The 6,832-nt window shown below is 50.1% G+C and overlaps 1 long non-coding RNA gene across 1 annotated transcript; it reads left to right on the top strand.

The window, feature by feature from the left end:
• The first annotated feature begins 777 nt into the window (after positions 1 to 777).
• Positions 778 to 5,901, top strand: LOC147650476 (uncharacterized). Its single transcript, XR_015276239.1, has 5 exons — positions 778 to 1,882; positions 1,977 to 2,210; positions 2,502 to 5,021; positions 5,116 to 5,349; positions 5,641 to 5,901. It is a non-coding gene; the product is annotated as an uncharacterized LOC147650476 (long non-coding RNA).
• Positions 5,902 to 6,832: the final 931 nt, after the last annotated feature.

Raw genomic sequence — 6,832 nt, 5'->3', positions numbered from 1 at the left:
CAATCACTATTTTGGCAGGGAGGAAAGTGCATCAGCTAGCAATTTGCTGTAGAAAATGTGCTTTCTGCTCCTCTCACAGCCAAAACTCCTACCCATTTCTTGGAAGTCCTTCTTAGATAAGGACCGTGTTCAACTGAGTGACAGTGAAGCCAAATGGCAATGCCGCAATCAATTGTCCTGTACACAATCTCCTTCATCCACGTGGAAGGTTACTCACGGGCACACAAGAGGACGGAAGAAACCCAAATGCATCGTTGGACATCATAAAGTCAGACGTGTTGAGGGATGAAGAAATCTTGCAGAGATATGGAAAGCTGCCCTGAAAACCCAGTTCGGGGAGAGCCTGAGCTCTTTTGTGCTTCTAGGCCTGAAGATGCTCAGCACCTTTCCCAGATGCTCAGCAGGCAGTAGGATTGTGCCTGAATCTGGCTCTGGAAATGCCAGTGCCTCAACTGAGAGCTGTGGCAATGATTTCCATTGCATGGAGAGGGGCCACAGTCCTGCAAGAGTCTTTCAGCAGAGCAAACAGCAGCCTGGAGGGTGGGCAATGCTGCATCTGGACCACTGCATGCTCATCCTTCACCACAATGCAGAGCTGCCATGGATCACTTTTTCCATTTCTCCTGTTGGATATGTTTTGGAGAAGTTGTTCTAGGTGGCTTTGGATGGTGATCCAAGTAGGAAGCAGCCATTCGCCTGCTGTGATATCCTTACAACTAGTCCTAACTTCTCATTGCCTTTGGTTTGATTGGGGGTGTTTTATCTGTTTGTTTGATTGGTTTCTTTGGGTTGGTTTCTTTGTGTTTTTCTCTGTTTTGCTTGGAGTTTCTTTTCCTTTTTTAGAAATGACTGGTGAAGTTGGCACAAGCAAACTCCAGAAAACGTAAAGCAGGCTTGACTTTCCAGAAATTGCTTTTGGCTGGCTTTAGCTGCATTCCCCAGGATCACGATCAGCAGTAGATATTTGCAGGTTTTGCTCTGCATCCTCAGCCTGCCCAGGTGTTGTTCAGTGTTTCAGCAGTGGAGAAGACGATGGATATTTTGCTAAACCTCCTTTCAAACAACAAAACTTGGGTTAGCACGACAGAAAAGAAGAAAAGAAAATCTTCGCCAGTTAGAACAGAGCCAGAGTCCCACCATTTCCCCCTCCACTTTTCTTTCTTTTCTACATTTAGAGGTAAAGCTTCCATCTTCAAAAGCTTCCATCTCTCACTTCCTGATGTAGCCATTTGCTACCCTTTAGCCTTGACTGCCACGCATCGGACTGCTGTCCGTGTGGGGCTGGGGATGCTCAGCCTGGAAAGAGAAGGGGGCTGGCGAGGCCTCCCTGCAGCTCTAGGAAAGATGGGCACAGAGAGGAGAAGCCTTTCAACTGCAGGAGTGAGCTTGAAGTTGGATCTAATGAAGCTGCTCTTTTCCACTCCGGCTGCTGGGCCACTGGCCCAGGCTGTGCACAGAGGCTGGGGATGCTCCATCCTTGGCAACATCCAAGGCCAGCTGGGAGCGGGGCTCTGAGCAACCTATTCTGGGCGAAGATTGCTCCGCTTGGAACAAGATGGTCTTTAAGGTCCCTTCCAAGCCCAAGCACCCAGGGATTCCATCATTCATTCTACGGTCTCCGTTGTCCACTTCAGCCTGGGCCTGAACTCCTGGCGGTGATGTCACAGTGCACGCTCCAGCTAGAACTTCCAGCATCCAGCAACGGCCACAACACAACCCTTGGCTCCTTGTGCCAGCACGCTCTTCATTCACCCTGCTCCAAGCCTACCTCTGTCACCTTGTTGCCACCTGCTCCCTGATTCCCCCAGCAGTCCCCAAAGCTCCCCATCGCTTGGATTTTGCTCTCCATCCCTGCAGGATGTCTGCATTTGTTCCAAAAGAGGTATGGTACTATTCCACGGAGGCGGACACCCCGCAGCTGCCTGGCTGGGCTGGAGCTCTGTGGGACAGGCTGGGAAATTTTGCTACCTCTGCAGGCTGGCACAGACGGAGAGGAGGAGACGGACGTCGATACACAGACTGATAGAGAAGAAGCCATGGAAGTGGACGGAGAGGATACTGGAGAGGAAGAGATGGATGTGGATATGTACGAGACAGAGGAAGAGATGGAGGTGGAAACGAAAGATTCTATTGAAGAGATGGATATTGATCTAAAAGACAAGGAGGAAGACATGGTCTTGGGATGAAGACCGATGCCAGCAGCAGAACAGGCAGGTGCTCCCCACAGGCAGAGTGGGGCATCTGCTGCCAGCCTGGGGCCGGGCTGGGCACTTCCTGCTCAGGGACACGCTAGCCCATGCACTGGATTCTGCTGGCCATCCCTGGCCTGGCCTGGGCTTGCTGTGGGCCACACAAGCCCTGTTCCAGTGCCTGGGCCACAGCCCCCAGCCACGCTCCCTTCTGGCAGCAGAGTCCCACTGGGCCAGTGTCCCAGCCCGGCAGCACATGGAACACCCTTCCGTGCCTGACTGCACTGACCGTGCTACTTGTTTTTCTTCCAGGACTTAGGGACATCACAGACACAGATGCCACCCTGCTGTACATACGTTTTACAGTTGTTGTGTTCAGGATAGAAGTTTTAGAGTTTGTTTAAGTTGCCTGTAAATACGTTTCATAGAGCTTTGTTAGATCTCTTCTCAGGTAAATAGGTTCTATAGTTTGTTGTTGTTGTTGTTGTTACCAATATTCTTACAGTGTAAATATGTGGTGTAGTTCATTCTTGTTCCTTTTCTTCTACAGATAAACAGTCTTTGATTTTCACACCCCAGTTCTCTTTGCATTTTCTTCGGGCACATTTGCAAAGCTGTAGGTTGTTTCGGGAACAATGTTTGCAGGACTCTAAAAAGAGTATCACAACCGCTCTGCCACACTCTCAGCTGCTGCTGCTGCCCCAAAAAGCACTGGCTGGCTTTGCTCACACAATCACAGTTGTGGTGGCATTTCTACCACACCACAGGACAGCGATGTTTTCCCTCTTCTCCTGGAAATACCTACAGCACTTGTGGGTAGCAAGGCAAACATGAGCCTCTTTTAGTGGCCCTTGAAATTGGACATGTGAAATGAGGCACACAAAGCCACAGGCCAGCTGAACCTGGCATCTCTGAATGGGTCTTTACATTCTTCCCAGGAAGATGAATGGCAATCACTATTTTGGCAGGGAGGAAAGTGCATCAGCTAGCAATTTGCTGTAGAAAATGTGCTTTCTGCTCCTCTCACAGCCAAAACTCCTACCCATTTCTTGGAAGTCCTTCTTAGATAAGGACCGTGTTCAACTGAGTGACAGTGAAGCCAAATGGCAATGCCGCAATCAATTGTCCTGTACACAATCTCCTTCATCCACGTGGAAGGTTACTCACGGGCACACAAGAGGACGGAAGAAACCCAAATGCATCGTTGGACATAATAAAGTCAGACGTGTTGAGGGATGAAGAAATCTTGCAGAGATATGGAAAGCTGCCCTGAAAACCCAGTTCGGGGAGAGCCTGAGCTCTTTTGTGCTTCTAGGCCTGAAGATGCTCAGCAGCTTTCCCAGATGCTCAGCAGGCAGTAGGATTGTGCCTGAATCTGGCTCTGGAAATGCCAGTGCCTCAACTGAGAGCTGTGGCAATGATTTCCATTGCATGGAGAGGGGCCACAGTCCTGCAAGAGTCTTTCAGCAGAGCAAACAGCAGCCTGGAGGGTGGGCAATGCTGCATCTGGACCACTGCATGCTCATCCTTCACCACAATGCAGAGCTGCCATGGATCACTTTTTCCATTTGTCCTGTTGGATATGTTTTGGAGAAGTTGTTCTAGGTGGCTTTGGATGGTGATCCAAGTAGGAAGCAGCCATTCGCCTGCTGTGATATCCTTACAACTAGTCCTAACTTCTCATTGCCTTTGGTTTGATTGGGGGTGTTTTATCTGTTTGTTTGATTGGTTTCTTTGGGTTGGTTTCTTTGTGTTTTTCTCTGTTTTGCTTGGAGTTTCTTTTCCTTTTTTAGAAATGACTGGTGAAGTTGGCACAACCAAACTCCAGAAAACGTAAAGCAGGCTTGACTTTCCAGAAATTGCTTTTGGCTGGCTTTAGCTGCATTCCCCAGGATCACGATCAGCAGTAGATATTTGCAGGTTTTGCTCTGCATCCTCAGCCTGCCCAGGTGTTGTTCAGTGTTTCAGCAGTGGAGAAGACGATGGATATTTTGCTAAACCTCCTTTCAAACAACAAAACTTGGGTTAGCACGACAGAAAAGAAGAAAAGAAAATCTTCGCCAGTTAGAACAGAGCCAGAGTCCCACCATTTCCCCCTCCACTTTTCTTTCTTTTCTACATTTAGAGGTAAAGCTTCCATCTTCAAAAGCTTCCATCTCTCACTTCCTGATGTAGCCATTTGCTACCCTTTAGCCTTGACTGCCACGCATCGGACTGCTGTCCGTGTGGGGCTGGGGATGCTCAGCCTGGAAAGAGAAGGGGGCTGGCGAGGCCTCCCTGCAGCTCTAGGAAAGATGGGCACAGAGAGGAGAAGCCTTTCAACTGCAGGAGTGAGCTTGAAGTTGGATCTAATGAAGCTGCTCTTTTCCACTCCGGCTGCTGGGCCACTGGCCCGGGCTGTGCACAGAGGCTGGGGATGCTCCATCCTTGGCAACATCCAAGGCCAGCTGGGAGCGGGGCTCTGAGCAACCTCTTCTGGGCGAAGATTGCTCCGCTTGGAACAAGATGGTCTTTAAGGTCCCTTCCAAGCCCAAGCACCCAGGGATTCCATCATTCATTCTACGGTCTCCGTTGTCCACTTCAGCCTGGGCCTGAACTCCTGGCGGTGATGTCACAGTGCACGCTCCAGCTAGAACTTCCAGCATCCAGCAACGGCCACAACACAACCCTTGGCTCCTTGTGCCAGCACGCTCTTCATTCACCCTGCTCCAAGCCTACCCCTGTCACCTTGTTGCCACCTGCTCCCTGATTCCCCCAGCAGTCCCCAAAGCTCCCCATCGCTTGGATTTTGCTCTCCATCCCTGCAGGATGTCTGCATTTGTTCCAAAAGAGGTATGGTACTATTCCACGGAGGCGGACACCCCGCAGCTGCCTGGCTGGGCTGGAGCTCTGTGGGACAGGCTGGGAAATTTTGCTACCTCTGCAGGCTGGCACAGACCGAGAGGAGGAGACGGACGTCGATACACAGACTGATAGAGAAGAAGCCATGGAAGTGGACGGAGAGGATACTGGAGAGCAAGAGATGGATGTGGATATGTACGAGACAGAGGAAGAGATGGAGGTGGAAACGAAAGATTATATTGAAGAGATGGATATTGATCTAAAAGACAAGGAGGAAGACATGGTCTTGGGATGAAGACCGATGCCAGCAGCAGAACAGGCAGGTGCTCCCCACAGGCAGAGTGGGGCCCCTGCTGCCAGCCTGGGGCCGGGCTGGGCACTTCCTGCTCAGGGACACGCTAGCCCATGCACTGGATTCTGCTGGCCATCCCTGGCCTGGCCTGGGCTTGCTGTGGGCCACACAAGCCCTGTTCCAGTGCCTGGGCCACAGCCCCCAGCCACGCTCCCTTCTGGCAGCAGAGTCCCACTGGGCCAGTGTCCCAGCCCGGCAGCACATGGAACACCCTTCCGTGCCTGACTGCACTGACCGTGCTACTTGTTTTTCTTCCAGGACTTAGGGACATCACAGACACAGATGCCACCCTGCTGTACATACGTTTTACAGTTGTTGTGTTCAGGATAGAAGTTTTAGAGTTTGTTTAAGTTGCCTGTAAATACGTTTCATAGAGCTTTGTTAGATCTCTTCTCAGGTAAATAGGTTCTATAGTTTGTTGTTGTTGTTGTTGTTACCAATATTCTTACAGTGTAAATATGTGGTGTAGTTCATTCTTGTTCCTTTTCTTCTACAGATAAACAGTCTTTGATTTTCACACCCCAGTTCTCTTTGCATTTTCTTCGGGCACATTTGCAAAGCTGTGGGTTGTTTCGGGAACAATGTTTGCAGGACTCTAAAAAGAGTATCAAAACCGCTCTGCCACACTCTCAGCTGCTGCTGCTGCCCCAAAAAGCACTGGCTGGCTTTGCTCACACAATCACAGTTGTGGTGGCATTTCTACCACACCACTGGACAGCGATGTTTTCCCTCTTCTCCTGGAAATACCTACAGCACTTGTGGGTAGCAAGGCAAACATGAGCCTCTTTTAGTGGCCCTTGAAATTGGACATGTGAAATGAGGCACACAAAGCCACAGGCCAGCTGAACCTGGCATCTCTGAATGGGTCTTTACATTCTTCCCAGGAAGATGAATGGCAATCACTATTTTGGCAGGGAGGAAAGTGCATCAGCTAGCAATTTGCTGTAGAAAATGTGCTTTCTGCTCCTCTCACAGCCAAAACTCCTACCCATTTCTTGGAAGTCCTTCTTAGATAAGGACCGTGTTCAACTGAGTGACAGTGAAGCCAAATGGCAATGCCGCAATCAATTGTCCTGTACACAATCTCCTTCATCCACGTGGAAGGTTACTCACGGGCACACAAGAGGACGGAAGAAACCCAAATGCATCGTTGGACATCATAAAGTCAGACGTGTTGAGGGATGAAGAAATCTTGCAGAGATATGGAAAGCTGCCCTGAAAACCCAGTTTGGGGAGAGCCTGAGCTCTTTTGTGCTTGTAGGCCTGAAGATGCTCAGCAGCTTTCCCAGATGCTCAGCAGGCAGTAGGATTGTGCCTGAATCTGGCTCTGGAAATGCCAGTGCCTCAACTGAGAGCTGTGGCAATGATTTCCATTGCATGGAGAGGGGCCACAGTCCTGCAAGAGTCTTTCAGCAGAGCAAACAGCAGCCTGGAGGGTGGGCAATCTGGA

The sequence above is a fragment of the Cyanistes caeruleus genome, chromosome 14, assembly GCF_971803275.1.
Source record: "Cyanistes caeruleus chromosome 14, bCyaCae1.hap1.1, whole genome shotgun sequence".
In the NCBI taxonomy this organism is placed as follows: domain Eukaryota; kingdom Metazoa; phylum Chordata; class Aves; order Passeriformes; family Paridae; genus Cyanistes; species Cyanistes caeruleus.
The sequence above is the reverse complement of the archived record's forward strand: the minus strand, read 5'-3'. Positions and strand labels throughout refer to the sequence as shown.